The sequence below is a fragment of the Mobula birostris genome, chromosome 8, assembly GCF_030028105.1.
Source record: "Mobula birostris isolate sMobBir1 chromosome 8, sMobBir1.hap1, whole genome shotgun sequence".
Lineage (NCBI taxonomy): Eukaryota > Metazoa > Chordata > Chondrichthyes > Myliobatiformes > Myliobatidae > Mobula > Mobula birostris.
The window spans coordinates 1,960,976-1,978,025 of record NC_092377.1 but is presented as its reverse complement, the minus strand read 5'-3'; the positions used below and the strand labels follow the sequence as shown (position 1 = coordinate 1,978,025).

General features: G+C 46.3%; 1 protein-coding gene across 3 annotated transcripts in view; it reads left to right on the top strand.

The window, feature by feature from the left end:
- The window catches only part of LOC140202111 (protein EFR3 homolog B-like), a 280,457-nt gene that overhangs the window by 64,127 nt on the left and 199,280 nt on the right, over positions 1-17,050 (top strand). The window contains exon 1 of one of the 3 annotated variants that reach the window (XM_072266970.1): positions 14,099-14,181. The exons of the other annotated variants lie outside the window; for them this stretch is intronic. The gene's annotated coding sequence lies outside the window, so the exon portion shown is untranslated. Of the gene's footprint in view, positions 1-14,098; positions 14,182-17,050 lie in introns of those variants that run through there. 3 annotated transcript variants of the gene reach the window in all.

Here is a 17,050-nt window from a genome sequence, read left to right as displayed (position 1 = left end):
TGGTCATCAGTGCTGTCTATCTAGATGGTCATCAATGAGGACTGCAGTGCGGTCTATCTAAATGGTCATCAGTGAGGAATGCAGTGTGGTCAATCTAGATGATCATCAGTGAGGACTGCATTGTGGTCTATCTAGACGATCATCAGTGAGTAATGCAGTGTGGTCTATCTAGATGATCATCAGTGAGGACTGCAGTGTGGTCTATCTAGACGATCATCAGTGAGTAATGCAGTGTGGTCTATCTAGATGATCATTAGTGAGGACTGCATTGTGGTCTATCTAGACGATCATCAGTGAGTAATGCAGTGTGGTCTATCTAGATGATCATCAGTGAGGACTGCAGTGTGGTCTTTCTAGATGGTCATCAGTGCTGTCTATCTAGATGGTCATCAATGAGGACTGCTGTGTGGTCAATCTAGATGATCATCAGTGAGGACTGCATTGTGGTCTATCTAGACGATCATCAGTGAGTAATGCAGTGTGGTCTATCTAGATTATCACTAGTGAGGATCGCAGTGTGGTCTATCTAGATGGTAATCAATGAGGACTGCAGTGTGGTCTATCTAGATGATCATCAGTGAGGAATGCAGTGCGGTCTGTCTAGATGATCATCAGTGAGGACTGCAGTGTGGTCTATCTAGATGTTCATCAGTGAGGACTGCAGTGCGGTCTATCTAGATGATCATCAGTGAGGTCTATCTAAATAGTCATCAGTGGGGACTGCAGTGTGGTATTTCTAGATGGTCATCAGTGCAGTCTATCTAGATGATCATCGGGGTGGTCTGTCTAGATGATCATCGGTGAGGACAGCAGTGCTGTCTGTCTAAATAATCATTAGTGGAGTCTGCAGTGCGTTCTATCTAGATGATCATCAGTGAGGACTGCAGTGCGGTCTATCTGGATGATCACCAGTGAAGACTGCAGTGCGGACTATCTAGATGATCATCAGTGAGGTCTGCATTGTGGTCTATCTGGATATTCATCAGTGAGGACTGCAGTGTGGCCTTTCTAGATGGCCATCAGTGAGGACTGCAGTGTGGACTTTCTAGATGGTCATCAGTGCAGTCTATCTAGGTGATCATCAGTGAGGACTGCAGTGTAGTCTGTCTAGATGATCATCAGTGCAGTCTATCTAGTTGATCACCTGTGAGGACTGCAGTGTGGTCTATCTAGATAGTAATCAATGAGGACTGCAGTGTGGTCTATCTAGATGATCATCAGTGAGGACTGCAGTGTGGTCTATCTAGATGCTCAGCAGTGAAGAATGCAGTGTGGTCTATCTAGATGGTAGTCAATGAGGACTGCAGTGCGGTCTAGGTGATCATCAGTGAGGACTGCAGTGCGGTCTATCTAGATCAGTGAGAATGCAGTGCGGTCTATCTAGATGATCATCAGTGAGGACTGCAGTGCGGTCTATCTAGATGATCAGTGAGGAATGCAGTGTGGTCTATCTAGATGATCATCAGTGTGGTCTATCTAGATGGTAATCAAAGAGGACTGTAGTGCAGTCTATTTACATGATCGTCAGTGAGGACCGCAGTGCGGTCTATCTAGATGGTAATCAATGAGGACTGTAGTGCAGTCTATTTACATGATCATCAGTGAGGACCGCAGTGTGGTCTATCTAGATGATCATCAGTGAGCAATGCATTGCGGTCTATCTAGCTGATCATCAATGAGGATTGCAGTACGGTCTATCTAGATGATTAACAGTGAGGAATGCAGTGCGGTCCATCTAACTGATCATCAGTGAGGATTGCAGTGCGGTCAATGTAGATGACCATCAGTGAGGAATGCAGTGCGTTCTATCTACGTAATCATCAGTGAGGGTTGCAGTGTGGTCTATCTAGATGATCATCAGTGAGGAATTCAGTGCGGTCTATCTAGATGATCATCAGTCAGGATTGCAGTGCGGTCTATCTAGATGATCATCAGTGAGGACTGCAGTGTGGTCTTTCTAGATGGTCATTAGTTAGGAATGCAGTGCGGTCTATCTAGATGATCATCAGTGAGGACTGCAGTGTGGTCTATCTAGATGATCATCAGTGAGGATTGCAGTGTGGTCTATCTAGATGATCATTAGTGAGGAATGCAGTGCGGTCTATCTAGATGGTCATCAATGAGGACTGCAGTGCGGTCTATCTAAATGGTCATCAGTGAGGAATGCAGTGTGGTTAATCTAGATGATCATCAGTGAGGACTGCATTGTGGTCTATCTAGACGATCATCAGTGAGTAATGCAGTGTGGTCTATCTAGATGATCATCAGTGAGGACTGCAGTGTGGTCTTTCTAGATGGTCATCAGTGCTGTCTATCTAGATGGTCATCAATGAGGACTGCAGTGTTGTCAATCCAGATGATCATCAGTGAGGACTGCATTGTGGTCTACCTAGACGATCATCAGTGAGTAATGCAGTGTGGTCTATCTAGATGATCATCAGTGAGGACTGCAGTGTGGTCTTTCTAGATGGTCATCAGTGCTGTCTATCTAGATGGTCATCAATGAGGACTGCTGTATGGTCAATCTAGATGATCATCAGTGAGGACTGCATTGTGGTCTATCTAGACGATCATCAGTGAGTAATGCAGTGTTGTCTATCTAGACTATCACTAGTGAGGACCGCAGTGTGGTCTATCTAGATGGTAATCAATGAGGAATGCAGTGCGGTCTATTTAGATGATCATCAGTGAGGACTGTAGTGTGGTCTATCTAGATAATCATCATTGAGGACTTCAGTGCGGTCTGTCTAGATGATCATCAGTGAGGAATGCAGTGCGGTCTGTCTAGTTCATCATCAGTGACGACTGCAGTGCGGTCTATCTAAACGGTCATCTCTGAGGAATGCAGTGCAGTCTATCCAGATGATCATCACTGAGGAATGCAGTGCGGTCTATTCAGATGATCATCAGTGAGGAATGCAGTGTGGTCTATCCAGATGATTATCAGTGAGGACTGCAGTGTGGTCTATCTAGATGATCATTAGTGACGACTGCAGTGCTGTCTATCTGGACCGTCATCACTGAGGACTGCAGTGTGGTCTATCCAGATGATCATCAGTGAGGACTGCAGTGTGGTCTATCTAGATGATCATTAGTGACGACTGCAGTGCGGTCTATCTGGAGCGTCATCACTGAGGACTGCAGTGCGGTGTATCTAGATGATCATCAGTGAGGAATGCAGTGCGGTCTATCTGGATGAGCACCAGTGAGGACTGCAGTGTGGTTTATCTAAATGATCATAAGACCACAAGATAAAGGAGCAGATTTGGGCTATCGAGTCTGCTCCACCATTCAACTGTGGCTGATCCTTTTGAAAAAAAATTTTTTATCTCCCCCTCAACCCCAGTTCCCGGCCATCTCCTCGCAACCTTTGATGCCATGTCCATTTAAGAACCTATCAATCTCTGCCTTAAATATGCCCAACAACCTGGCCTCCAAGGCTGCATGTGACAACAAATACCACAAATTCATCACCCTTTAGCTCAGGAAATTTCTCCACATTTCTGTTTTGAAATTGTGCCACTCTATCCTGAGTGCCCTCTTGTCCTAGACTCTACCACCTTGGGAAATAGCTTTTCCACATTTATTCTTTCTTGGCCCTTCAACATTGAGAAGGTTTCAATGAGATCCTCCCTCATCCCACTGTATTCCAGCGAGTACAGACCCAGAGCCATCAAACGTTCCTTGTATGATAACCCTTTCATTCCTGGAATCATCCTTGTGAACCTCCTCTGGACCCTCTCCAATGCCAGTACAGTTTTTCTTAGATGAGGGGCCGATAACTGTTCATAATACTCAAGGTGAGGCCTCACCAGTATCTTATAAAGTCTCAGCGTCACATCCTTGCTCTTGTATTCTAGCCCTCTTGAAATGAATGCTAACATGGCATTTGCCTTCCTCACCACCAACTCAACCTGCAAGCTAACTTTCAGGATGTTCTGCACAAGGACTTCCAAGTCCCTCTGCATCTCACATTCCTGGATTTTCTCCCAATTTAGGAAATAATCCACATATTTATTTCTACTACCAAAAAGTGCATGGCAGTGCATTTTCAAACATTTTATTTTGTTTGCCACTTTTTTGTCTGTTCTCCAAATCTAAGTCCTTCTGCATCCTACCTATTTCCTCAACACTACCTTGCCCCTCCACCAATCTTCGTATCATCTGCAAATTTGGTAACACAGCCATCTATTCCATCATCTAAATCATTGATCTACAGCATAAAAAGAAGTGGTCCCAACACCGACCCCTGCAGAACACCACTAGTCACTGGCAGCCAACTAGAAAAGGATCCTTTTATTCCCACTCGCTGCCTCCTACCAATCAGCCAATGTTTTAACCGTGTTAGTAACTTTCCTGTAATACCATGGGCTCTTAACTTGGTAAGCAGCCTCATTTATGGCACCTTTGTCAAAGGCCTTCTGAAATTCCAAATTTTCAGCATCCACTGCATGCCCTTTATCTACTTGTAATCTCCTCAAAGAATTCCAACACTGAGGTCAGGCTAATTAGTCTATAATTTCCTTTCTGCTGCCTTCCTCCCTTCTTAAAGAGTGGAATAACATTTCTAATTTTCCAGTCGTCTGGCACTATGCCAGAGTCCAATGATTTTTGAAAGATCATTTCTAATGCCACCGCAATCTCTAATGCTATCTCCTTCAGAACCCTAGGATGAAGTACCTCTGGTCTGGGTGACTTCTATACCTTTAAGTATTTCTGCTTTTTGAGTACCTTCTCTTTTGTAACAGTAACTCTACCCACTTCTCTTCCTTCACACACTACCACATCAGGCATACTGCTAGTGACTTCCACAGTGAAGACTGACAAAAAATACTCATTTAGTTCATCAGACATCTCCTTGTCCCCCGTTATTATTTCTCCTGCCTTGTTTTCTAGCGGTCGTATATCGACTCTCATTTCTCTTTTATTTTTAACATACTTGAAAAAAACTTTACTATCCACTTTGATATTATTTGCTAGCTGGCTTTCATATTTCATCTTTTCCCTTCTAATAATTTTTTTAGTTGCTGCCTGTAGGTTTTTAAAAACTTCCCAATCCTCTATCTTCCCACTAATTTTTGCTTTGTTGTATGCTCTTTCTTTTGTTTTTACATTAGCTTTGATTTCCCTTGTCAGCCACATTGTACTATTTTACCATTTGAGTGTTTCTTCATTTTTGGAAAACACATGTCCTACACCTTCCTCATTTTTCCCAGAAAAACATGCCATTGCTGCTGTGCTGACATCCCTGCCAGCAGCTCCTTCCAATTTACTTTGGTCAACTCCTCTCTCATACCACCGTAATTTCCCTTACTCCACTGAAATACTGCTATATCAGACTTTACTTTTACCCTATTAAATTTCAAGTTGAACACAATCACATTGTGATCACTGGCTCCTAAGTGTTTTTTTTTACCCTAACCTCCCTAATCGTCTCCAGTTCATTACATAACACCCAATCCAGTATAGCTGATCCCCTGGTCGGCTTAATGACAAACTTCTCTGAAAAGCTGTCAACAAACTCACTCTCTTGAGATCCATTACCAACCTGATTTTCCCAATCGACCTGCATGTTAAAATCTCCCATGACTACCAAAACATTGCCCTATTGACACACCTTTTCTAACTCCTGTTGTATCCTGTGGTCCACCTCCCAGCCACTGTTGGGAGGTCTATATATAACTGTCATCAATGTCCTTTTACCCTTCCAGTTTCTTAACTCAACCCACAAGGATTCAACATCTTCTGACCCTATGTCACATCCTTAAAGACGGTACAAAGGTTGGGGGTGTTGTGGAAAGTGTGGAGGGCTGTCAGAGGTTACAGCGGGACATTGATAGGATGCAAATCTGGGCTGAGAAGCGGCAGATGGTGTTCAACCCAGGTAAGTGGGAGGTGGTTCATCTTGGTAGGTCAAATATGATGGCAGAATATAGTATTAATGGTAAGACTCGTGGCAGTGTGGAGGATCAGAGGGATCATGGGGTCCGAGACCATAGGACACTCAAAGCTGCTGCGCACATTGACTCTGTGGTTAAAAAAGCATATGGTGCATTGGCCTTCATCCATCATAGGACTGAGTTTAGGAGCCAAGAGGTAATGTTAGATAGATAGATAGATAGACAGACAGACATACTTTATTGATCCGGAGGGAAATTGGGTTTTGTTACAGTTGCACCAACCAAGAATATAAAACCATAAATAATTAAATAATAATATGTAAATTTGCCAGATGGAAATAAGTCCATGAGCAGCCTATTGGCTCAGGATGTCTGACCCTCCAAGGGAGGAGTTGTGAAGTTTGATGGCCACAGGCAAGAATGACTTCCTATGACGCTCAGTGTTGTATCTCGGAGGAATGAGTCTCTGGCTGAATGTACTTCTGTGCCAACCAATACATTATGTAATGGATGGGAGACATTGACCAAGATGGCATGCAACTTAGACAGCATCCTCTTTTCAGACACCACCGTGAGAGAGTCCAGTTCCATCCCCACAACATCACTGGCCTTACGAATGAGTTTGTTGATTCTCTTGGTGTCTGCTACCCTCAGCCTGCTGCCCCAGCACACAACAGCAAACATGATAGCACTGGCCACCACAGACTCGTAGAACATCCTCAGCATCGTCTGACGGATGTTAAAGGACCTCAGTTTCCTCAGGAAATAGAAACGGCTCTGACCCTTCTTGTAGACAACCTCAGTGTTCTTTGACCAGTCCAGTTTATTGTCAATTCGTATCCCCAGGTATTTGTAATCCTCCACCATGTCCACACTGACCCCCTGGATGGAAACAGGGGTCACTGGTACCTTAGCTCTCCTCAGGTCTACCACCAGCTCCTTAGTCTTTTTCACATTAAGCTGCAGATAATTCTGCTCACACCATGTGACAAAGTTTCCCACCATAGCCCTGAACTCAGCCTATCTCCCTTGCTGATGTTACAGCTATAGAGGACCCTGGTCAGACCCCACTTGGAGTACTGTGCTCAGTTCTGGTCAACTCACTATAGGAAGGACGTGGAAACCATAGAAAGGGTGCAGAGGAGATTTACAAGGATGTTGCCTGGATTGGGGAGCATGCCTTATGAGAATAGGTTGAGTGAACTTGGCCTTTTTTCCTTGGAGCTTTGGAGGATGAGAGGTGACCTGATAGAGGTGTACAAGATGATGAGAGGCATTGATCGTGTGGATAGTCAGAGGCTTTGTCCCAGGGCTGGAATGGCTAGCACAAGAGGGCATAGTATTAAGGTGTATGGAAGTAGGTACAGAGGAGATGTCAGGGGTAAGTTTTTTACTCAGAGAGTGGTGAGTGTGTGGAATGGGCTGCCGCCAACAGTGGTGGAGGCGGATACGATATGGTCTTTTAAGAGACTCCTGGACAGGTACATGGAACTCAGAAAAATAGAGGGCTACGGGTAACCCTAGGTAATTTCTAAGGTAAGGACATGTTCGGCACAGCTTTGTGGGCTGAAGGGCCTGTATTGTGTTGTAGGTTTTCTATGTTTCTATGTAATTAAAGGTGGTATGTCCTAGTCCCTAATAAATGAGGTTCATCACTCTCATTAGGAAAGAGATCAGGACTGCCAAAAGTTCACACTGGACAAAGTGTGGAGCTAGTATTCTGTTTTCTGGTTGATAACTTTTTGTAAATATTGGCAGTTTTTTTTCACTATTATCAGTAATTTTTGTGTTTGATCTTTGACTCACCTAATAAATACCATTGTACTAAAGTGTCAAGCTGCTCCACCCATATTTCCTTTGGTCATAACCCATGTATCTAACACTTGTATATTTCATAGAATGTTAAAAAATACAGCATGGTACAGGCCCTTCAATCCAAGATGTTGTGCTGACCTTTTAACCTACTCCAGGAGGGCACAGTTTTAAGGTGCTTGGAAGTAGGTACAGAGGAGATGTCAGGGGTAAGTTTTTTACCCAGAAAGTTGTGACTGTGTGGAATTGGCTGGTTATTTGAGTTGCTGTCAGTTTGAACCAGGTTGACCATTTTCCTCTGACCTCTCTCATTGACAGGTATTGTTGTCCACAGAATTGCCACTCACAGGATATTTTCTGTTTTTCACACCATTCTTTGTAACCCTGGAGCAGGAGTTCCCAATCTGGGGCTCACAAACCCCTCAGTTAATGGTAGTTGTGCATGACTTAAAAAAGGTTGGGAATCCCTGCTCTGGAAACTGTTGTGCATGAAAATTCCAAGAGCTCAGCAGTTTCTGTGATACTGAAACTGTTCTATCTGGCACTAACAATCAGTCCACAGTTAATGTCACTTGGATCATATTTCTTTCCCACTCTGTTATTTGGTCTGCAGGACAACTAAACCTCTTGACCATGACTGCATGCTTTTATTCATTGAGTTGCTGCCACATGATTGGCTGATTAGATATTAGCATTAACAAACAGGTGTACGTGTGTACGTAATAAAGAGGCCACTGTCTACATACTTAGCTAATAAATTTACTTTGACTTTTCCCAAATGTAGTTTAAAAAGTAAAAGGAAGCAAGCATCTGCAAAGTTCAGGAAGCTAAAATCAGACAGGGTCCTGCAGGACTAGAAAAGAAGCAGGAATGTTTTAAATAGGGAAACAGAGAGGCTAGAATGTTTTAAACAGGGAAACAGGGAGGCAGGAATGTTTTAAACAGGGAAACAGAGAGGCAGGAATGTTTTAAACAGGGAAACAGGGTGGCTGAAAAGGGCTCTGAGTCTAAACCTTACTAAAGTCTATATACACTTTATCCACCACTCTACCTTCATCAGTCTGTTCCATCATCTCCTCCAAGAACTCAGATAGTCTTGAAAGGCATGATCTAGCCATCACAAAACCATGCTAACTATAACTAATCAGACTATGCTGGTAAACCCTGTCTCTTTGAATTCTCTCCAATAGCTCGTTCACTACTCACATCACACTCACTGGTCTATAATTCCCACGATTACTTCTATTACGTTTCTTCAATAAAGGAACACCTTCCAGTCATCTGGTATCATTCCTGTGGCCAGTGAGGACACAGGGATCATCGTAAATGCTCCAGCAATCCCTTTCTATGCTTACTGTTGTAAACTGGGGAATATTCCTTCCAGCTTTAGGGACTTATCTATCTTAATTTGTTTTCAAAAGCTCCAACACTGTCTCTGTCTTAATCTTGATATACTGTAGAAGAATAGGCTGTTTTACACTGATCTCATATTCAACAAGGTCCCTCTTACCCAGGGGTTCCCAACTCTTACTGGTGAATAGTAAAGCAAAGTATTCATTAAGGATCTCCCTTGTCTCCTCAGACTCCAGGGACACGTTTCCTCCTTTATTCCCGAGCAGTCCTACCCTCACCTTAGTCATCCTCCTGTTCTTCATGTACATGTAGAACACCTTGGGGAATGGCAGAAGTAGTTTTTTTACACAGAGAATGGTTCTTGGATTTCTTGACACAAAGACCACAGTCAGTCCATGTTGAAGGCAACATCTCCAGCTCCATCACGCTGATTCAATTTTCCTCTCAGCCCCAATCTCCTGCCTTCTCCCCATATCCCTTCAGATCCTGACCAATCAAGAATCCATCAACCTCTGCCTTAAATATACAGAAAGACTTGACCTCCACGCCTGCCTGTGGCAACGAATTCCACAGATTCACCAATCTCTGGCGAAAGAAATTCCTCCTCATCTCCATTCTTAAAGAACCCCCTCCCCCAATTCTGAGGCTGTGTATATCAGCATATTTTACCGTGAGATTCATTTTCTTGTGGGAATTCACAGTAGAACAAAGTAATACAATATAATCAATGAAAAACTACACAGAAAGGAAGAGTGACAAACAACCAAAGTGCGAAAGACGACAAATAGTGCAAATACAGTCATAGCAATTATAAATAAATAATATAGAGAACATGAGTTGCAGAGTTCTTGAAAGTGAGTCCATGACTGTGGAATCATTACAGAGTTGAGATGAGTGAAGTTGTCCACACTACTTCAAGAGCCTGACCATCACCTTATCTCTGCCTTTCGTGATTTTATATATCTATAAGGTCACCCCATTGTGACGACATCCTGGGCAAGAAGAACCTTACATCAAGCATGGTCTCTCTAGTGACTTGTTTTTTGTAAAGTGATATTCCAGCTCCTGTACTCATTGGCCTGACTGATGAAGGCAGGCTTCTTCCCCAACCTGTCTATTTGTCAGTCTGCTGAAGAAGGGTCTCACCCCAAAACATTGACTGTTTCCTCTTTTTCTTGGATGCTGCCTTGCCTGCTGAGTTCCTCCAGCATCTTGTGTGTGTTGCTTGGATTTCCAATATCTGCAGATTTCCTTGTGTTTCTCCTCCAGCATTTTGTGTGTGTTGCTTGGATTTCCAATATCGGCAGATTTCCTTGTGTTTCTCCTCCAGCGTTTTGTGTGTGTTGCTTGGATTTCCTTTGAGGGTAGCTTTTCATTAACTCTACTATAAGAAAATGAATCTCATGGTAGTACGTGGAGATATACTGTCAGTGGCCACTTTATGAGATACCACCTATAGCTATTAACGTGGCCACTGAGTGTATGTTCGTGGTCTTCTGCTGATGTAGCCCATTAACTTTAGGGTTTGGCATGTCTTGAGTTCAGCAATGCTCTTCTATATACTGCTGTCTCTAGTATCCAATTTCAGGCACTTATGTACTGTACCCCTTGGGCCCGCTGTTCTACTACCCTGTTCTGGGCCCTACTATTTACTGTGTAAGTCCTGTCAAGGTTTAATTCACCAAAGTACAACATCTCAAACTTGTCCAAATTAAATTTCATCTGCCACTTTGGGATGCTCTTCCACAGCTGGGTTCATGATTCAACATCCAAGATTTTTTATTGTCATTCATCAGTACAAAGTGTAAAGGAGGTAGAAGCCATTGTAATATGAGGGGCTACAAGTCAATGCTCGAGTATGACGCAGTACTGGAAACTCGCAGTTTCCGACTCCTGAAAGTGCACATGACACACAACCTCTCATGGTCCCAGAACACATCCTACACAGACAGGAAACTTCAGCAACACCTCACCTTTCTGAGGAGGTTGTAGAGAACTGGTTGTTGCACATCCATGCTCACATCTTTCTACAGAAGAGCAGTAGAGGGCATTCTAACAAGCTGCATCATTGCTTGGTACAGAAATTGCATGGCAGTGGACAGGAAAGCTTTACGGTGGGAACTGCCCAACGCATCACCAGCACCAGCCTACCATCAAGTTCATACGTACAGTAATGTGCTGGAAAAGGGTCAGTAACATGGACCCTCTTGTCCGCTCATGGACTCTTTGTCCTGCTCCCATCATGAAGGAGGTTACATAGCATCCACTAAGGTTGACCCACTAACCCACCCCTCCACAACTCCAACCACCAATACTTTATCATTTCCTGTCAGTCACCTTAGGTACAGACACTCCTGTGCTTAGCATCACTTTATGGGCATACAATCTTATGTATTCATATTTATTGTGTTTTTATTTTTTTTTAATTTATTCATTTATAGGATGTGGGCATCACCAGATAAGCCAGCACTTAGTGCCCATCCCTAGCTCCCCTTGAGAAGGTGGTGACGAGCTGCCTTCTTGAACCACTGCAGTACCTGAGGTGTAGGTACACCCTCAGTGCTGTTAGGGAGGGAATTCCATGATTTTGACCCAGTGACAATGAAAGAACAGTGACATGTTTCCAAGTTAGGATGGTGAGTGACTTGGAGGGGAATTTCCAAGTGGTGGTGTTCCCAGGTATGTGCTGTTCTCGTCTTTCTAGTGGTCATGGGTCTGGAAGGTGCTATGTTCTTTATCTTACTGTGTTTTCTTTGTTCTGCTTTGATTACAATTACTTCATTCTCCTTTATACTTGTGTACAGAAAATGACATTAAACAATCTTGGAACGTGAAGGTATGCATCACTTAGTGAGATACTGTTCAGATGAAGTTATTAGGGAGTCAGTGAGGTGCCTTGGGAGTGTTTTATATCTTCACAGAGCTTTGTTCATCACTTTGTGATTAGATGTGAAATCACATCTGAGGATGCGAGAGATGGTTTACAAATAGAGCCCGTGTGTAGTGAGACTGTGAATAAGGAGAGGCTAATAATAGGGAAAAATTGCAGTTAACAGGATGAGTTGCAATGAAAAATGTGGACAAAACTGTAAACAGTGAATACAGGACTGAAGTTGTTATATGTCATGGTTCCATTTGGTTGTTCCCCTTTAACGCCCCTTTCTCCCTGATTATGCCCTAATTACAGCCATTAGATTGCCAATTGCTGCTAGTTTACTTAATTATGGTACACCTGGTTTGCATCAGAGACTGTGAAATAAGTACAATGGCGTCACTACACAGGTTGCCAGTTTGTTGGTCTGTTCTTGTGTAATACTTCATTCTCTCATCCGCTTAGAACTGTTAGTTCTAAGTTTAGTTCCAAGTTCTGCTCTAGTTTCAAGATAGTCCTTGTAGATCCCGTCTCCTTGTCAAGATTCCTCCGGTTTGCTGTCCTACGTTCACATCTACGCCAGCATCCCCAACCTCTAGCCGAACCTCAAGACCCAAGATCCCAGCCTCAAGCCATGTCATGTCCTTGCCTGGTTTTGGGGTCCGAGCCCAAGGCAAGACCCAGGTTCTAGGTCCTTGTCCAGTCTCTGGCTCGGAGTCCAAGCCTTGTCTCCTAGTCCATGGTTCCTAGTCCTGGTCCCTAGTCCTGGTCCCACTTTCCCTGGCCCAAGTCTGCATTCTTGTCCCTGCTCCTTGCCTGTATCCTGTCACGTCCCTACTCTAGTCAAGTCCTGTTCCTTGTACTTCAGTGTCTGTGTCTTGCATTTGGGTCTGTTCCCAGCACCCCATTGTGACAGAACAAGCTAGCCAACATGAACCCAGCAGACACGAATCATCTGCAACAAACACTCGCCAGCCAGGGCTCCCTACTGGGCTTGCACAATCGGCTGCTCCAGGAAGTCATGGAAAACCTCCGTTCCCTGTCAGTAGACGTAAGAAAGGTCAGTGAACAGGTCGACCGAGTATCCACCTATCTTACCCCGTCGACTCCGGGACCTCCGTCTGACCAGCCCAGACAGTCTGTGGTGGCAACGCCCAAGGCGTCAACAACACGTCCGCTAAGGGAGCTGCGCGTCCCTGAACCAGAACCCTACGCCGGAGATCTGGGGAAGTGCCGGGTTTTTCTGCTACAATGTTCCCTGGTGTTTGAGCAGCAGCCATCCATGTATGCCACGGACAGATCTAAAATAGCTTACATTATGGGGTTATTACGAGGAAATTCCTTAGCGTGGGCCACCGCGATTTGGGATAATCAGCCAGAGACCTGCTCTTCCTTCATCTCGGAAATAAGGAAGATTTTTGACCATCCTGTCTGCGGTAAAGATGCCGCTAAGCGGCTACTCACCCTCCATCAAGGCTCACGTAGTGTTGCAGAATACTCCGTGGAGTTCCAGACACTAGCGGCCGACTCGGGCTGGAATGATGAGGCACTCCAGGAGGTATTCCAGCAAGGCCTCTGCGACAAGGTAAAGGACGAGTTGGCGGCTAGGGATGACACTAACAGCCTGGATTCAGTGATCTCCCTAGCCACCAGGCTGGACAACCGACTCCGAGAACGACAGAGGGAGAGAACCGGTTGTCCTTTGGCCACCCCACGGCACGCTTTACCATCTACTCCTAGCCCTAACCCCTCTCCTCCTCCCACTCCTAGAATAGCATCCGGACCGGCCGTTTCCACCAGCCCGGGAGAGGAACCAGTGCAGCTGGGACGGAGCCGTCTTTCTCCCTCAGAGCAACTCCGGAGATTAAGAGCAGGGGATTGTTTCTATTGCGGTCAGTCTGGCCATTTTCATGCTACCTGTCCCCTTCGGCCAAAAGGGAGGGCTCACTAGTAGAAAGGGGAACCCTGGTGAGCCAGACCACATTCCCTTCTGTCCACCAATCCCGGATGCAAGTCCAAGCCACTGTAAGCTACAGCCAACAGTCCCTGTCTTTGTCTGCCTTGATAGACTCCGGTGCTGAGGGGAATCTGTTGGATGAAGATATAGCTTCCCAGGCCGGAATTCCTCGGGAGCCGTTGAGTACCCCTCTGGAAACCCGGGCACTGGACGGAAGACTTCTGGCCTGAGTCACTCACTGTACCCCACCATTGTCTTTGATTCTCCCTGGGTACCATCGGGAACAGGTACAATTTAACTTGATCTCCTCTCCTCAAGCTCCAATAGTTCTTGGGTACCCCTGGTTAAGCTGCCATAACCTTTGCATTGATTGGTCCACCGGGAAGATAGCCAGCTGGAGTCTGTTTTGTCACACCACCTGTCTGCAGTCGGTCCTTTCCCCTGTAAAAACCACCTTGACCTCACCTGCCGTTGAACCCCCTGACTTGTTTAGGGTTCCAGCGGAGTACCACGACCTGGGACACATGTTTAGTAAACAACGCGCCCTTTCCCTGCCTCCACACCGACCATACGATTGTGCTATTGACCTACTCCCCGGAGCTCCCTTGCCCACCAGTCGGCTGTATAACTTGTCCCGGCCAGAGAGGGAAGCAATGGAGGGTTACATCAGCGAATCTCTCGCGGCGGGCATCATCCGACCCTCATCCTCCCCAGTGGGCGCAGGGTTCTTCTTCGTGGTGAAGAAGGATGGTTCTGTACGTCCCTGCATCGACTACCAAGGCCTAAATCATATAACCATAAAGAACAAGTACCCACTGCCTCTGATAAGTTCTGCGTTCGAACCACTTCACGGAGCCCCTTTTGCCCTCACCAACGCCCCTGCAGTCTTTCAGGCCTTGATTAACGATGTACTAAGAGACTTTATTAACTGCTTTGTGTTTGTCTATCTGGATGACATCCTAATCTTTTCCAGCAGTTCCCAGCAAGACATTCTCCATGTCCGTCAAGTCCTGCAGAGACTGGGGGAGAATAAGTTATTCATAAAGGCGGAGAAGTGCGAATTCCATGTCCCCTCGGTCAGCTTCCTAGGTTGTATCATCGAGAGCGGACAGGTGAGAGCTGATCCCAAGAAGATCCGGGCTGTGACGGAGTGGCCCAAACCCACGGACCGCAAGCAACTCCAACGGTTCCTGGGGTTTGCAAACTTCTATTGCCGGTTCAGCAGAAACTACAGTCAGGTGACGGCTGCTCTGACCCGACTTACCTCAGCTGCCACACCTTTCCTTTGGAACTTCGAGGCGGACTCAGCATTCGCCGAACAAAAGTGGCGTTTCACGTCTGCTCCCGTTCTGATTCAACTGGACCCCTCCTGTCAATTCATTGTGGAGGTTGACGCCTCCGACTCTGGGGTGGGAGCGGTACTGTCCCAACGTTCGGGCCCGGATCGGGAACTACATCCCTCGCCAACTTCTTCTCTCACCAACTGTCTCCCGCTGAACGAAATTACAACGTGGGGAACCGGGAGCTGCTGGCAGTCAAACTGGCGTTGGAAGAATGGAGACACTGGTTGGAGGGGGCGGAACACCTGTTCATCGTCTGGACAGACCATAAGAGCCTTGAATATATCCAGACCGCCAAACGCCTGAATTCTCGCCAGGCCCGTTGGGCATTATTTTTTGGCCGGTTCAGGTTTACCCGGGTTCCAAGAACGGGAAGCCCGATGCTCTCTCCCGTCAATACGTTTCCGAGGAAGACCTTCCCAACCCCGAGACCATCCTTCCATCATCCTGTGTAGTGGCTGCCCTCACCTGGGAGATCGAATCCAGAGTCAAAGAGGCCCAACGGACTCAGCCTGACCCAGGTATCGGACCTCCCCCTGGCCTCTTTGTACCTCATTCTGTCCGATTGCAGGTTCTCCAGTGGGGGCACACTTCTCATTTCGCCTGCCACCCCAGAATTGATCGGACTCTGACCCTTCTGAAGAGGTATTTCTGATGGCCCTCCATGGACGCCGACACCCGTTCCTATGTCTCTGCATGTTCCGTCTGTGCCCGTGGAAAAGCCTCCCATCGGCCACACGCGGGACTGCCTCGTCCCCTGCCTGTCCCTGGTCACACATCGCTCTGGATTTCGTCACCGGGCTACCCCTTTCATGTGGAAACACTGCCATACTAACTGTGGTGGGCCGTTTCTCCAAGTCGGTGCATTTTGTAGCCCTCCCTAAACTCCGTCCCGCGCAGGAGACCGCAGACCTTCTCGTCACCCACGTTTTCCGACTTCACGGAACCCCTTTGGATATTGTCTCCGACTGGGGACCTCAATTCATTTCGCAAGTTTGGAGATCTTTTTGTTCGGCCCTTGGTGCCTCAGTTAGCCTATTGTCCGGGTTTCACCCCCAGACCAACGGGCAAACGGAGCGGGTCAACCAGGAGTTGGAGGCGGCGTTACGTTGTGTAACAGCCAACAACCCGTCTACCTGGAGCAACCATCTCGTATGGGTAGAATACGCCACAACTCTCTGGTCAGCACTGCGACCGGAAAATCTCCTTTTGAATGCTCTCTTGGTTATCAACCCCCGCTGCTTCCTGCCCAGGAAGAAGAGATTGCATTGCCGTCAATCCAGGCCCATATACACAAGTGCCGAAAAATCTGGGAAGACACACGCACAGCCCTACTTCTCTCAGCCAACAGTAACCGGAAAATTGCCGACCGCCATCGTACCCCTGCTCCTGAGTAGAGACATTCCTCTGAAGAACCAGCCCAAGAAGCTCACCCCCACTTCCTGGGACCTTTTGAGGTTGAAAGCATTATCAACCCCACAGCAATCCGGCTCAAACTACCTATGTCCATGTGGATCCATCCTACATTTCACATCTCCCAGTTAAAACCAATTTCTGTCAGTCCCTTGTGCCCTCCGACCGAACCCCCTCCAGCCCACCCCCCTATCATCGATGACCATCCGGCATACACCATGCGGCTGTCATTGGATGTCTGCCATCGGGGCAGGGGTCTCCAGTACCCGGTTGACTGGGAGGGGTAAGGCCCAGAGGAACGTGCCTGGATTCCCTGCTCCTACATTCTGGACCCTTCTCTCATCCAGGATTTCCATCTGGACTATCCAGACAAGCCTGGAGGATCGCCAGGAGGCTCCCGTTT